Consider the following 17,357-nt stretch of genomic DNA (forward strand, 5'->3'; position numbering starts at 1 on the left):
TTTTTGGCTCAACACAACGACACAAATAGTAATCCGTTCCTTCTTCATTGTTCTCTTTTGCAACAACTGCATACACGTGACCTATATTTTATAAAGTGTTAATTAATACCAAAAATAAAGTATGATGTACAACAAAATGAACCAAAAAGAATACTTGCAAAAAAATTAACTCAAAAAATCACCTAAATCCACTAGGTCGAATACATGGTCAAAATCCATTGATGTCTCCATCTAGCCCAATTGTAGTGCTTTGGGAATTTGATATGAATCAATGGGAACCAACGGTCTACAAGACCATTTGTCAACCCACTCTTGTGATTCACATTCTTCCCACAAACAATACATGCATGAAGAGCAAAAACATACCATCTGTCTCGTATAAATTACCAGTGAACTTGAATTTGAATTCATAAATGAGTGCATGTCACTCGATCCTGCAACTGTACAACAATCTAGATAGTTTTCAATGTTAGATTCAGTGATCAACCAAAAATATCTATGAACCATTGACGTACCTGGACCCATCATAGACTTACACCATCGCACAATTATTTCTACATCTATCAACTTAGCACCACTTTCGTACTTCAATTCTTCTCTAGCGAGGGCTCTTGTCACACATGCTCCTGCACCATTGTGCTCTCCCTTACCATGTCTAGCCTCAGTGAAATTCCATAAATTTTGTACACTGCTTGTCATATGCATCCTTCTCCACCAATAAAACATCCTTGCATTCTTGAATTGTGTGGTGCAATTATCTGACCATATTAAGTGTCAGTTATATCGTATGTTCGTTTCCCTTAAACTATCATAGAGAACTTTAAAGCATCCTTGTACAAACTTTGATGAATGAGTACGATCATCACTTATGTATAAGTGATACTCTCTTACAACCTTTCTATCCTCCTCTGTGGTATCATCTGCATGCACGAATGCTATGTGTACAAAAATAGAAACTTGTGTAGAGTGATAATACATAGATTGCACTTCATTTTGAGGTTGTAGTGTATAATTTTCAATGAAATCAATGATAGAGACAATGGTGCCAAGAGGAAACGTGTCCTTACATAACTTGAATTGCTCATTTAATCATCGAGCTCTATGTGTATGCATTATGTACCCATAAACTAGTTTCTCTTGAAACATTTTCATAAATTCAGCTACACATATATCATTTTTCACTAACTCACATCTCTTCAAAATTTTTCCATCTTTAACTCCATATGTGACTATCTTGTATTTTCTGAAAGAAACTAGTTTTGTACCAATTTCATATGTGCTCTCCAAATGTACGCATCTTGGTAAATGTTGCAAACCACCACATATAGCACAAGAACCTTCCAAACAAGGCATCTTATAATAAATGCAACCATCATGTCTATTACATAGTACACTTGAAATAAATTCTCTTACCGACTTAGGAGGTGCTTGTATATTGCATTCCTGCAAAACATCATTAGTGTGCAAAGTAAAACAAATATGATGAAAAATATCATAGTGCATGGAAAATTCAATATGCATCCTACAACAACACGTGGTGCGTACATGATTAATCTTAATATAAAAAGGTTTTGTCATTTCAAAAAATCTTTGAGAAATTCTTATTTGAAGAAACTTTTGAAGGAATCTTTCATAAAATTTAGTTTGAGTCATATCCAAATAGTGTTTGGCATGTGGCTCACAATTTTTAGACCCAATTCGCCTTCTAACAACATCTCTTTGGTTGGGAGAAACTCTTGTGTTGTCATGCCAAAAATTTTCAATTAATGTTCTTAGTGCATCAACAACAACCTTGTCTTTGTCTGGTAGTCTACCCGAGAATGCCCAAAGAGAATTATTGTTAGGTTCCTCTATTTTTTCCCACCTCTTTAATGCTTTACTTAATGTTGTTCTACTACTGTTTAATGACTTACTTGTTTTTCTTATCAAACGATCTTTTTTTATTTTCTTGCTCATTATGGTTGATGTAATGAAACGTCAAGTAGCATTAAAATCTTTAGTATGTGATTTTGAACCAATAGCTTGATATGCATCAAATAGATTTCTCACAATAGTTCTTTCACTGTTACTTTCAGATGATCTTAGGCCTAGAATTTTCATTGTCTCTCTAAAATTCAAATTTTTAATCATTTGAACAATTAATTGACATCTTGCGGTTTGATTTAAGTTTTTAAAATAGTTTTGCCATATTCTTTTAACCATTCTCCTACAAGTTCATTCATTAATTTTATTGGGCATTGGCTTCAATATATTCTCATAAATGTCAATTAGATACTTTGGTTTCCTACGAATGGTTTTAGGAGGTGTTAACATCGATGCATTATATATATTCAATTCATCAAATAGAGAAGGTGTATGTTCACCATTTAATTGATTATTCAATGTGGTATCTTCTTCAATTGTATTAGGTTCATATGGTAAATCGAATGTATCTTCTTCAATTGCATTAGGTGCATTATGTTTGTTTGGTAAATCGAATTGAGATGTTGAGGATGACATACCTTTTTCTCCCATTGTTCATATGTCATGTAATTTCTTCATACGCTGCGTTTTTCTTTCCTTTTCAACCTCTCATTGTTCCACCGTTCCTCGCTTGTTCTTTACCATGGTTGATATCGATTGTCCTAAATAGAATCATATTTTATATATATATATATATATATATATATATATAAACAAAAATTCATAAACAAACAAATAACCATAAATATGCATCTTATCACTATTTTTTGGAATCAAATTATTAAACAATCACAATACTATTGACAAAACTAATAAGAACAACAATTTAATTATTTGAAATCATGCAAAAAAAAAAAAAATCACTTACTTCTATGTATAAAACAATGATAGAAGTGCATACACAGTTCCAGTGGGGCCTTCAACGACCTCAAAAACTTCTTTTGAGGTCGTTGAGGCTCTTGGGCAACTAAAACTATGTCTATGTACCACACACACGCTACATTGATAACCGTGCACGTCTTGTGAGTCCATAAAATGTTGGCAAGCCCAACGATATTTTTTTCCCATTCTGTACTAATAAGTAGTGCGTATGTCCTCCTAAGCCTAAAAAATGTTATCGTAGGGTAGCGAATGATGGGCTTAGTACCTCGTATGCACTTACAAGTAATAAGTACTGCGTACGTGCTCCTACGCCTTAAAAAAGCTATGGTAGGGAAGTGAACTAATAGGTTCAGTACCTCGTACACGCTATTGGTAGTAGAAAAAATGTCAATGAAAAGGGTGGGAGGGGGAGAGAGAGAGGGAGAGGGGGGAGAGTAGGGGGGAGGGAGAGAGGAGGGGGGGCGGAAGGGAAGGAGGGAGGGAGAGAGGGAGAGAAGAGGGGGGAGGGTGGGAGAGAAGAAGGGGTATGGAGGAAGGGAGAGGGAGAGTAGGGGGAGGGAGGGAGAGGAGAGTGGGGAGGGAGGGGGAGAGGGAGGAAGAGAGAGAGAGAGAGAGAGAGAGAGAGAGAGAGAGAGAGAGGAGGGGAGGAGGGAGAGGAAGAGAGAGAGAGAGGGAAGAAGGGAGAAAGAGAGAGAGGGAAGGAGGGAGAGGGAGAGAGGGAGAGAGAAAGGAGGGGAGTAGGGAGAGGAAGAGAGAGAGAGGGAAGGAGGGAGAGGGAGAGAGAGAGAGAGGGGGGAGAGAGAGAGGGGGGAGGGAAGTTAGAGAGAGGGTGAGAGATAGAGGGAGGGAGAGAGGGAGAGAAGAGGGGGGAGGGAGGGAGAGAAGAAGGGGTATGGAGGAAGGGAGAGGGAGAGTAGGGGGGAGGGAGAGAGAAGGAGGGAAGGAGGGAGAGGGAGGGAGGAGGAGAGAGAGGGGGAGGGAGGGAGAGGTAGAGGGAGGGGAGGAGGGGAGAGAGAGAGAGAGAGAGAGAGAGAGAGAGAGAGAGAGAGAGAGAGAGAGAGAGAGAGAGAGAGAGAGAGAAGAAGGGTTATGGAGGAAGGGAGAGAGAGAGAGAGAGAGAGAGAGAGAGAGAGAGAGAGAGAGAGAGAGAGAGAGAGAGAGAGAGAGAGAGAGAGAGAGAAGGAGGGAGAGAGTGGGGAGGGAGGGAGAGGGAGAGAGAGGGAGAGAGAGAGGGAAGGAGGGAGAGGGAGAGAGAAAGGAGGGGAGGAGGGAGAGGAAGAGAGAGAGAGGGAAGGAGGGAGAGGGAGAGAGAGGAAGAGAGAGAGAGAGGGGGAGGGAAGGTAGAGAGAGGGAGAGAGGGAGAGGGAGGGAGAGAGGGAGAGAAGAGGGGGGAGGGAGGGAGATAAGAGGGGGAGGGAGGGACCTATAACGACACCAAACAACACACCATAGGACCTATAATAATACCAAACAGTGTCCTAAGGGGTCATAGAACACCATATGGTTTTGTTATGTGTCGTATGGTGTCTTAAGGGGTCATATGGTGTCCTAAGGGGTCACAAGACACCATATGACCTCCAAGGAAACAATACGACCTCTAATGACACCTAAGGGATCATATGGTGGGCTAATAGGAATTACAGAAGAAGAGAAAGAGGGAGGGAGAGAAGAAGAGAAAGAGGGATGGGGTATGGAGGAAGGGAGAAGGGTAGAGAGCGAGAGAGAGGGATGGATTATGGAGACACCATATGACCTCCAAGGAAACAATATGACCTCTAATGACACCTAAGGGATCATATGGTGGGCTAATAGGAATTACAGAAGAAGAGAAAGAGGGAGGGAGAGAAGAAGAGAAAGAGGGATGGGGTATGGAGGAAGGGAGAAGGGGAGAGAGTGAGAGAGATGGATGGATTATGGAGGAAGGGAGAAGGAGAGAGAGAGAGAGAGAGAGAGAGAGAGAGAGAGAGAGAGAGAGAGAGAGAGAGAGAGAAGAAGGGGGGAGGGAGAGGAAGAGAGATCGAATCCAGGATACAATATGACCCCTAACAACATCTAAGGGGTCATATGACACTATATTATCCCTTAGCACACCATAGGACCTATAACGACACCAAATAGTGTCCTAAGGGGGTCATAGAACACCATATGACCCTTTAGAACATCATATGGTGTTGTTATGGGTCATTGGTATCCCGAGGGGTCATATGGAATCCTATGACCCCTTAGGACACCATATGGTGTTGTTATGTGTTGTATGGTGTCTTAAGGGGTCATATGGTGTCCTAAGGGGTCACAGGACACCATATGACCTCTTAGGAAACAATACGACCTCTAATGATACCTAAGGGGTCATATGGTGAGATAATAAAATGATATATTAAATTTAAAGTTATGAATAGAACATCATACAATGAGACTCCAAGCGAACAAACAACGAGGCTTTGCTAAAAAGAAAGTGTAAGAGCTTGACCTAACCCTAAGAGTACTGCCTAAGTTCTAAAACATATGATGCTATTAAATTTGCAAGGTTATAGGACTGATCTCGATTGTGACTATAATAATTACACCCTCGATTTCTTTCATGGGTATGTGCCATTCCAAGCCATTTGACAAGTGATGATCATCATATGCTACCACTACCATGCATACAACAAACTTTAATTTCTTTAGGTGACAGGCGTTGTGTAACAACATGGGAACTCTCGCATACCCACCACTATCATTCTCCTGGACATCATTTGTGTTACTCTCCCTCTTTCTCTTCCTACCGGTTGTTTCCTTCTGAAAAACATATTGCAAGTACTCTGACTCATCATGTTGCTTTGTTGACACTATTTTCCACATCTTCTCTACTCATTAAAAACACATTCGAGAAGAATATTGCTGTAGGTTTCCTTGTTTGTCACGGTAATGCACCCATGGTTCAATTTCAAACCCTATTCCTCCTATTCAATAGACACACACAAATCCATCAGTCAATTTTCTTAGGAGAGCATACCTGATAAAAATCAAAGAGGAAGCTGCAAACAAGAAATAAATTCACTTACTTCTATAGAAGTGTAGACACAGTTGCAGTGGGGTATGGAGGGAGGGAGGGAGAGAAGAAGAGAAAGAGGGATGGTGTATGGAGGAAGGGAGAAGGGGAGAGAGCGAGAGAGAGAGAGGGATGGCGTATGGAGGAAGGGATAAAGGGAGAGAGGGAGGGATGGGGTATGGAGGAAGGGAGAAGGGGAGAGAGGGAGGGAGAGAGAGGGGTGGGGTATGGAGGAAGGGAGAGAGAGAGAGAGAGAGAGAGAGAGAGAGAGAGAGAGAGAGAGAGAGAGAGACCTTGTATGCGTTTGAGAGGGGGAGACAATACACTTATATGTGTATATATATACTTAAAATATATATATATATATATATATATATATATATCCACGTACGTGCTACTTATAGTAAAAAGAGCGTGTACGCGCTTCTTACACCATAAGTACCCCGTACGCGCTACTTATAATAAAAAGAGCGCGTACGTGCTTCTTACACCATAAGTACCCCGTATGCGCTTTTGACTGTTTAGGCTTGGAAATAGGCCTGGATGACAAAGCTACGATTTGGAAGTTTGATTTTCCTCCATTTCTCTCATTTTGATGTGTTTTATTTTATCAACTTGGTTTATCGACTTTGTCATCATCAGGTTTACATTTCATCAAGTGGGTATTTCTAAAATTGCCACCATATTTTCACCCATCTTTTGAGTTTTCTAACTATATAATTTTTTTTCAATTTGAACAACAATAACATATTATTATTGAATTTCTTTTACCAGTGTTTCCATAGTTCTCACAGACATAGGTGCACTATTTTTTTAATAACTTTTGATATACTTATCCAGATTTAAAAAGATTTATATATTATTGTAGTGCACTTGATTCTTTACAATTTAAAAAAAATAAAATTGTATTTTCGATTTGTTTAGTGCAACTTATGCTTCGCGCACGAACAGGTACCTAATTTTCAGGATTTTCTCGATTGAAAAAATCATTAAAAAAAAAATGCTCAACAAAAAATTACAAAAAAATATACATCTGCTAGTGCTCACTCTTAACTATCTTTCTGCCAAAGTATTTGTCAAAATACTAAATCTAACTATGACTTTTTTGATGCACACGTCAGACACTATGTTATGTTTTTAGAAAAAATTAGGGTCAGTTTTTCATGCTCGAAGGATTTGACCCCCTTAATCTTATCCAATTTTGAAAAAGTTTAGTAGTTTGGAAACTAGATTCAGAGTAATACAATATTTGTTTTTTTATTATCTTCATATCTTGAGTGGATGACTTTCAAATTTTTCCTCCAAGTTTAGGTTCACCTGATTTCAGTAAAAAAATGTCCACTTATACCCCCTTTTTGACCACCATCTTTGTGCACTTACCCATGTATATATGGATTCTTGATGTATTGTATTCATAATTGAGAGCAATGCTCCTTGATGTAATGAGTTTGATGTAATCATATATTGTGTAGTAGATGGTTTAGTAGTGGACATAATGATGTATCATATGTATCTTGGATATTGATTCATTAATGGAAATAATGGTTTTGGATATATTGTTATGCATTTGGTTCATGATTGGGAATTATGAATATTTGGTATTGGTGTTTTAAAATGAACTTAAAAGGGATTGGTTAATGTATGCATAGTAGATGGATGTATTCAAATTAAGGATATTAGATGATCATATATGCATGGAAAGGATTAATAATGTTAGAATTTAGTATGCATTGGATTGTGGTGATAATTTTATGTTATTGCTTATGGATAGGATTAGGTGATGGTGTTGAGATACCCTAGGGAATGCTTAGGTGTATTGTGATGTTCTTTCCTGCTTGCAATATATGCTCTTGAGGTTATGTTCATGGAGATTAAATGTTATCTTGATAATGGTTGGATTATGCTTGTAAGTAGTTAGTTATATGGTTGCCTTAGTTGATGTTTAATTTTTATTTTTTTTATCTCTATTTGCTTGTAAGATGGTTAATTTGTCTAGGATATTTTGGCAGGCATTGCAAATAGAGTCTAATGAAACCCCTATATCCTACCAACGATAATTTGGCGACAAATGAAATACAACCGACTTCCATTCAAGATTGTGGTTTTCAAACAATAAAACTATCAAATATATTTCCAACATCTATCAAATATATTTGTGTAAAATGTCAAATGCTTTTTCAACAAATCTATCTAGCATATATCCTGCAATCGTGGTTTTACACATAAAATTTTATTGAGGTGTTTTACCAAATAGTGATGCGCTTTGTGTATGCGCCCACAATCTTTACCCATGCCTAACAAAGCCTTTCAAACTATAATATGTGACCAAAACCCCTATTCTTTATGTCTTAAAGGATGTCTTCTTATTTGTTATTTGATACAGTTTACATTACTATAATGCATGCCTATTTTCAAGATTGTTTCATTCAAGACTGTTTGGTGTTATCCCAATGATATCATCACTGCATGGAAATGGCCATATATCTCGTTAACGGGTCTAGGCATATGGTCAATTAGTGACCAATTTAACAGTACTTTGTAAATGGAGGAGTAAAGGGCCATTATTAAAATGTGATTAACATGATGCAATGATGATTTTATAAGAGATGAATAAATAGTGAATGCAACACACTCCTTTGTTAGTTCCGGATGCGTCTATTTTGGCTCCAAAATGACAATACAGATTGACTAACATGCATGTTAGTCGCGCGTTTTACACCATCGATTTTACAATAAACGATGGCGATTGACTAACACCTTACTATCACGTTGTACGGAAGGTCTGTTTTGAACCCAGAATAGCTTCAGCCATTAGTTTCTGCCTGCAGAATCCATTGTGGAGGCTTAATTCATAAACAGTGATTAAAGAGAATGCTGCAAGCCAATCAAATTTTAGATTTCCCTCTTATTTGATACATTTTTTATTCTTTCTCAAGTGAAGTTGCTTGTTTTTTTAAGAGGTATATAAATTTGAATTTTTTTTTGGCATATTAGTATTTGTTAAGTTTACGGTTGCACAGTGTGCGGCGAGGGTTGCAGGATGTCAGGTGCCTCTGATTGGCGTTTCAAAGTACTCCGCAATTGTTTTCTCAAATATCAATGGGAGAGAATGCACAAATACCTATATCTCTGTCAATGCATTGTAGGGTTACGGGTTTCGAGGACCAGATGGCATTTGGTCATAATCCACATGCCTTGCCTCTACTTTGACATCTTGCATGCTCGTTTAGTTTGCGCCTTTTCAGATTTTTGATGCAGAAGATCATAAGATTTCATACTATGGCAAGTGTAACAAGAGACCTCAGTGCAAATTATCTAAAAGGCTTTATAAGACCAGTCGCCTGCAAAAATATTTTTAGCAAGATCAGGAAACGCATTTTATTTAGTCGTCGTAGTGTGTGTAGACAGCAGAATAATTCTAATAATGATGATATTTCTGATGCGGAGGAATTAGGGTTCATAAAGGCTCACTACTAATTATCTTATCCGTGTTTTCGTCGCCCGCTTAGCAATTATGGTACTATGCACTATCTCTCTTCACTCTGTATTTTGATTGTTGTAACTTCTTTCCTTTCTATTTTTATGAATATTATTAGATTTCAGTAGCCATTTTTACCTACAATCGTTTCACTTTTCAAGATTAGTATTTGTGTGTCCAAATTTCCTGTCAAATCGTGTATTGGTATATGTAGACTTTGCGCTTGTGGGGATGCATTTTGAATCTGGCCCAGGGAACATCTGGCTATGAAGACCACGCGAACATAAATCTGGCTATGAAGAATGCCTTAAGATTAAAAGGGCAACTCAATATCTGGCTCAATGGTGATCCGTAATCCGTAATCTGGTGGTAATTTGGCTCAACTTCTAGTTATATAGGTAGGGGGGCACACAAATGAGAATAGAGAAGTTATATAGGTAGGGCCTAGAGATTATTATATCTGTCATAGAACAACAATGCCCGATCATGATAGAGATTCTGCAGGAGCATGCATGGTTCTTGTTGTCGCAAGTTCTCGAGAAAAGTAGGGGGCACTCCGTTCCTCTCTGAACAACTGGACCATGATGTGGTGGTTGATATGACCGCTAGGGCAAGCTGCCAAAGGAATGCAGGTAATAATTGATTTAAGTGAGAACCACAGTGCTTTATAGATTTCTAGCTTTTTGTTTTTGGTCTGATTCTTTTAGAGATCTATACCATTGTCATAACCAAGAGTAGCAATATCACGTGGTTCATTGAAAGTCATCCAGTTTTTCACTATCACCAAATGTCTTGAAACAAAATTCTACATATTACCCATACTCCTATCTATGCAAATAATGAATACAAACGTCACTGAAACTTGTGTAAAATTTTAGATTTAGACTTGCATTTTGTACGACTGAAACATTTTCCTGACACTTGTGGTATTCTTATCATCACAAGATGTAGGTTTCAAGGAATCAAAATTTACTGAGCATGTTTTAGTTTTATCATTTTTTAAAGTATTAACAACTGCAAAGGTAAATGCCAAAGAATTTTCACTAAATGAAACTACTAAAGAGAAGCCTGGTTGAAATTCTGGGCTGCTCTGTCAATGCATGTTTGTTTCCTGACAGCAATACAAAGTGATTTTGGAAATTTGGAATTTAGCAAACTTACACAAGTTTGGAATTTATCCATCCTCCAAATGCTTGGTCAAGTCTCTCAGGTAAATCATAATGATAAAGATTTACATATGGTGTAATACCTGAGAAAAAATAAGTCATCAAGCAAGATTATGATGCATAGGCTAAATTTTTTAAGGAGGTGTATTTTGTCTATTATGTGTAAACATTTCCTACAGAATACAGATAGCTTCCAACCATCCAGATCACAAAAACTCTAGGCTATGGCTTCACAATAATCGCAAAGCATAGATGAACTATGGGTCAACATTTTTTTTAAGTAATTAAGCTTGTGTAATGCAGTGTTTATTAGATATTGAATTTGGGGGGATTTTCACTACAGGGAATATCTTAAAACTCAAGTCACCACCATGATAATAGTTTTGAAATTTTCATGAGTAGCCATTCTTCTATGACCTTTCACTTGCATATTGGTAAAAATCATAAGGTAGGGAACCACAAAACACACACGAAACTCTAATCGCTTGTTAGTAAGAGGGAGTATTTTCTTCTACTGTATAATGATCCCAAGTAAACAAGGGTGTTACAGTCACTAAGACTTCAGGAGGGCGTGGATGGTTAAGTGCATGATATCTTTAAGAACCGATCATATTGTCTCGCAATTCACATTGTTATCGGAGCCAAGGTAAATTAATTTATGTGTAAGAATTGATGGATCCAGATCAATCAACCTTCACAAGATACTTAATGTTGAGACTGGAAGGTCTGTAGGCAAAATTGTAAATGCATAGCTTTTAACTTTATTACAGATGCAAGGCGATTGATAGATAAGTCAATGTTAATTGCAAGTCTAGTTTTGTGATCGAAGAGATATCTTTGTGGATGAACCTATCCATCTGTATTTGGAACATTGGTAGGGATATTGGCTGACATGTCTCAAATGTAAATGGTATTTTATCAACACATCCAAGAGCGATGGGGATCACTGTGCTTGATAAATTGTAACCTCGTCCCATACTTATTTAGTTGCAAACTCCAAAACCTATTCAGTCCTTTGAGGAATATATGTAAAGTAGTCTTTTGACAATTCGGCACCCCACTCACCTGGTCTTTCTTAAAGCCATAGTAGAGTACAAACTTACCATTGTTAGACAATGTATGGCACTGTGTATGGTTCTTGGCTTACCTCTTTCCATTAAGTAGTTTATAAAGAAGTCAGTTTGATAACAGGAAACACATTTTTTTCCAGAAATACAGGCTACAAAAAATGATTGTTGTTTATAGATTTGAATTTATCACAGTTGGGAACTAGCAAATCTTTATGTCTCATTTCTAGGACTGTCTAAATCATCCTCCATATTCTTGGAAAATGAAGGTTGGCATGCCACTTTATATAGCTCCCCTTTCTGGCACTTGTGTAGGAGTTCCTTGCTTTTCATCATTATGTAATTAAATATTGCGAAAGATAGCTTGGAAAGCATCCAAATCAGACTGCACTGTATATCCTAAAGTGTGATGGATCCTTTTTTAAATGGTTGTGTGCCACAACAACAAAACATAATTAACATTTAGCACTTCTACTATAGTTTATAGTTAATAGGGCCACTTTTTAATATGAGCTTAATTAATAAACTTTTGATCTGGCCCGTTTTTATTTTAAGGTTGACTGTCCATTATATTTGTGAAAGCAGTTCTTATGTTGGGTTGTCAATTTTTTTAGGTTGTATATCAGTGCCTTGATTGCACCTATGATGTTGTGCTCTTTGGATTGATTTTTTTAGGTTTTCAATTATCACATCTGAAATTGCTTTGTAGTTGCAATGTTTGGCAGAAATTTGTCATTAGACATAGAAGTGATTCTCTTATATCAATTGGTCTTCTTGTTTTTTCAGGTTGTAGATGTTAAAAGACAAATAGAGCAACTTCAAAGGACTTATCCATCAACTTCTAATTTATCAAGGCAATGTGTTGAAGGATGACACCACGTTAGAGGAAAACAAAGTCACAGAGAATAATTTCCTCCTTGTTATGTTATGGTAGTGCTTTCCCTTTATTACTTATCTTTTCATTGTGTCTTGTCTTTTCAGAAAATACTGGAAACACCAAAAAAGTGTAGGTAAAACCTGGCAAGAAATGTCATATTAATTTAGTGCTATTTTCTTTCAAAATTCATATTGTCAATATTCCACTTTTGAAATTATAAATGCATTTAGAGATAATTTTTTGACTTTGTGAACTGTATCAAGCACAAATTAATCAATAAGTGGAGGAGAGTCTGTCTTTGTTTAGTATGATACTAAACAAGAAGTTAATTGTGTCATGACTGAATCTTTGAAGCTTTTGATTTGTTGGTTACTTTCATATTTTTAGATTAATTTCCTTATATCTTAGGAAGATTCATAACTGAAGTCATTATGATACATAATTTATTTTTTTCAGACTAAATCCTCAACACCTAGAGGGCCATCTGCACAGGTATTTTTCAATTCAAGAAAGTTTTCTCTTAACTGAGTTCTTTACTGCATTTGACTTCAATCTGCATATGGATTTGTATTTGTGTTTGAGGGTTTTATAATTGTAAGTACTGATTGCATTTTGTGTATTTTAGCTGGCCTCAGCAACTACTCCTACCTGGACACCAATTCCCTTCACAGCAGTGAGTGAAGATATCAAAGAGGCATCATCCATTTAAAAAATTAAAGAATCTGAAAGAGCCACAGACATAAAATTGGATGTCGAGTCACGAAGATAACTAGCTTTGCATTCTGATAGGCCAATTTTCTGCATTTCTGCATTTGTGCTGCTGGAAGTTTGGGTATAGTTTCAGTTATCTCTCTCCTTATTTTTGGGAAGCTTTGTGTATTTTCCTTTTCATAGTTGAATTTATATTCTTGATCATTTTTAAACTGTTAGTACTTTGTTGTGTTATTTAAAAGTTGAAACATAATTTGAAAATTTTATACAAAGTAAAGCAAGGTTGTATTCTCAAGTTACTAATATTTATATTTGAGAACGAACAATTCAAGACTCTTAAACTAAATTTTCCCTGTTTTGGACTATAATGCAGAATTTATATGTGAAAAATAGAGAAGAGAAAGAAGATTTGTTGAGAGGCATTATCATTGGCACTGGACTTGCCTCCCCTCTTCCTGTCCTTGAGAAGGCATTGCCTACTTGCCTGTTTTCTATACATAATGTTTTAATTTCCATGGTCTTTTTCTTCTGCTATCTAGATGCCTTTTATCCAAGGTTGTATTCAAGAACTGATAATTAGGTATTTTGTAGGAAATCTTGATTGTGTGGAGAGAGCATGACCAGATCTTAGTAGATGGATGTAAACAACTTTCTGCTTAGCTGATAGTTGATGTTTTGGATTATTATTTTTCAGAGTAAGACGTGACATTGTCTCACCACATTTGTTAATTTAAACTATAAACTTTCTCTCACCACATTTGTTAATTTAGCTATGCTAGGTATTTGAAAATGTTGTGGCATTTAAATAAATTGCATGTTTAGTATATGTAATGATCTCACCTACTGTAGATGAATATACAACTTCATCTACAGTAGGCCAATCAGGGCAATTGTATTACATCTGTCCAAATTCCTCTACCCTTTGTGCTTTTCATGCATGTTTATCCCCGGTGGAAAAAAAGGAAATGCCTTTGGTACGTTACAGACTCTCATTCTAGGAGACCACAGTTTGTTTGAGGTATTCTGTCAAACAGTTCACGCCCCCTATCAATGCTTCCACATTTTTCAGACGTGCCCAACTTGAAGGCACAGACAGTGGAATTTGGCCTTATGCCTACCAGGTGCACATGCTTGTTGGTTTCTTGAGTCAATTCGATTTTCAACAAATCTACTTAGTGCAAAAGCTTGGAGCATTCTGGCTTCTCTATAGACACTTCTATCTTTGAGTTGGGTGATGATAAATATTGTATTTTTTTAAAGTGGGAATGACTTCTGTCAGTTTTCTTTGGCCTCAATGTTTTCCTTCGTGAATTCATCATTTGTTTTGTGGTTTACAGATGGATTCTATGGGTTTTGGTCTAATGTTTGTGCGGAAAGACTGTCAAAGGTTTTTCTTTAATGTTACCGACAACCTTTGCTGAGAAATTCTTAGCTTACCATTCCATAATCCACAAAGAAAACATATGTAATTTGGCATGCAAGACAAATCTTACTCACCAAAGCAATTTCTTCCTCTGGAAAAAAAAGAGACGGTATGTTTCCATGCGTCTGCTTAGCTTATTTTTGCTAGCAGCGGCTGCTCAACTTTTCTGTGGAGCTGGTGGCCCCAAGAGTATTTATTTTTCTGCTTATTTTTAAGAGATATCTTAAAATTGGTATTTATAATATTAGTAATAATTTGAGCACAAGAAAAAATAGAAATAATTTTTTTTTTTAAAAAGAGGGAAACAAATTTGTGGAACCACGTGGCATTTTTGGCAATATGTAGTTGCTGCTTATTTTCAGCGCCCCTATTTTCCCATAGCTTATTTTCAATTTCTAAATAATAGTTGCTCTACTTAAATAGCAAAAGATTCTAAGTTATCCTTTACCAACAATTTTAAACCAATAATTTTAAATTTGCATGGGAACACTCCAACTGCTTAAAATTAAGAAGAAAATGGAGTTAAGCAGCCACATGGGAACATGATGTAAGTTGTCTTTATCTGTACGTAATTTGGTTTACTAATTTCTTGATTTTTTCCAATGTATAGGCTGGACAGCGAATAAGTCTCTCTATTTTCAGCTCATAAAAAGCATCAATTTAAACGTGAAATGAGACTTGGAATTTGGGCCCCTCTTAGCCTTTTCCTTTCTTACACTTTTAGTAATGCGTGAGACAGAGTTTGATGATATATTTGACAAAATGATGACATTTTTGAAAGAAGCTGATTTTTACAGAGGTGCTACCGATTTGGAACCTATCATCTTTTTACATTTAGCAAAAGGCCCTACATGATTATGAGGTGGTTTTTGTCTACCTGTAGATCAAGGTGGGTTCTTTCCCCTGCTTCCATTGTGGTGTTCAAAATGGTTCTAAATAATTGTTCGTTTTGATAATTGTTTATAATTTGATCTCATCTAGGTTATATTGCCAGACTTAGTGGTCGGGTCAATTAGTGTAGGGGTTTTCTGTTAAACAACTAAATATGTTTATGTACACCCTTATTTCTCTGTGATCTTCTTGATTTCTTCCCGGTCATACCTTGTCTTTGATAAATATCTATAGCTAAGTAAGCATAAGCAATCCGCGTATGTTCTGTATTGAGGACTATAGAATGTTAATAATTTTTTTGATATTTTTACATATCAGCAACTTTGTATGCTACATAATCAATGTGACGCTGACAAATTATTGAGAGCTCTTCAAGGACACAAAAAGTATCTAGAATTTCACAAATAAGTCTAATTAAATAGAGTTACATACTGACAGATTAACAATATCATTACTCAATGTTGGACTGAGTAGAAAACGTAATGCCAAACAAAAGGCAATATGATGAGGAAACTTAGAATGAACAGACAATGCAATTCCATACTATCCATACCTTCTTCAAGAGTATATTAAGACGCAGCTTTGCAATTTCTCCTATTTGTCCTGCAGCTGCCAACCTGGTTGTCTGTGTGGTACCAGAAAAGAGCCCTATTGTCTTCTCAGTGATTCATTTATAGGCAATACAATATAAATGACAGTAATTGTGTTAGTTTTGATATTGATGGTAGACAGTTGAGATAAGGATAAGATTTGCAGGATTAATTTGTGGGACTGCAAATGACAAGCAAATATGCTTTAACAAATTCCACTAAAACATGGGAAATTAAACCAAATATTATTTTATAAATCTGCACACACACCTCAAATCAATGTTGCAAAGTTTTAATCTACAAAAGACAATTATTGATTTTCGTAGGGCTTCAATCAAATTATCCATACCCAAAGGAATAGCTCCTCGTGGAATTTACCTTTCAAATGCTCGATTTCTTGAATTGGTCCCTGATCATATTATGTATGCTTGATCCCTCGGAACGCCTTCCTTCTTCTCTTGTTTCACATATTCAAGCCTGTTACATGCTCATACTAGTATTGTATATTGTCATACCCCACTCTTTTTCCTAAACTAAAACATAGCCATATCTAAATGTGTATGACATTGAACTTACAAATATTGTAAGTTGGGAAGAACACCGATCCTTGGTGAGAGAGGACCAGAAAGGCCATTATTTGCCAAATCCTTATTCAGTGTTATGTCTATGTTGTGTAAACTTTTGTATAGAAACTTTAATATCATATAAGAAGGGAACATAGCCTTACACCCTCGTTACACGATGGTTGATGTCACAGGTGACATGAAACCATATACAAGGATTTACCAAGGTTGGATCCCAACTTTCCAATATATTATATGGGTCATGCAACATACTCAGTGCTATCATTGCATCTCCTTCTGCATTGGCATTGCATTGAATGGAAAGGAGGTTGCATACAACAAATCCTCCCAGAACAAAGTGCATAACGACTAACTTAGTTATTGATGTAGCAACCATGGCATATTTGTGTTATTCCTCGCTTCTAATTCACATCTGATATTCGTTTCTTTGTGATGCTTCTGCGACCATATGAATTTATAGAATATAATTTGAGTTTCTAAAAGATGCTAGCAAAATTCTAAGGCTTGCACAATCCCAATGTCACTGTCTATTCAAGCTAAATATTCATAAATGTAAAATTTACTTTATTATATAATATTAATGGTAAATGTAATAACACTATTGACTGTCTTTCCTAATTTTAATATTATATTTTCTTTCCTTGGAAGCATAAATATTTCCACATTTTTCATCTACTTTCCATATGGTGTAC

The 17,357-nt window shown here is 36.5% G+C and overlaps 1 long non-coding RNA gene across 6 annotated transcripts; it reads left to right on the plus strand.

Annotated features, from left to right (window-relative positions):
• Positions 1-8,867: 8,867 nt before the first annotated feature.
• On the plus strand, positions 8,868-13,927 carry LOC131068196 (uncharacterized). 6 transcript variants are annotated; one of them, XR_009111954.2, is made up of 6 exons: positions 8,868-9,395; positions 9,571-9,988; positions 12,376-12,519; positions 12,923-12,958; positions 13,092-13,298; positions 13,551-13,927. It is a non-coding gene; the product is annotated as an uncharacterized LOC131068196 (long non-coding RNA). The 6 variants fall into 6 exon arrangements; XR_009359228.1 differs by having other exon boundaries at positions 8,875-9,395; positions 9,861-9,988; XR_009111955.2 differs by lacking the exon at positions 8,868-9,395 and having other exon boundaries at positions 9,402-9,754; positions 9,861-9,988.
• Positions 13,928-17,357: the final 3,430 nt, after the last annotated feature.

The sequence above is a fragment of the Cryptomeria japonica genome, chromosome 10, assembly GCF_030272615.1.
Source record: "Cryptomeria japonica chromosome 10, Sugi_1.0, whole genome shotgun sequence".
Classification (NCBI taxonomy): domain Eukaryota; kingdom Viridiplantae; phylum Streptophyta; class Pinopsida; order Cupressales; family Cupressaceae; genus Cryptomeria; species Cryptomeria japonica.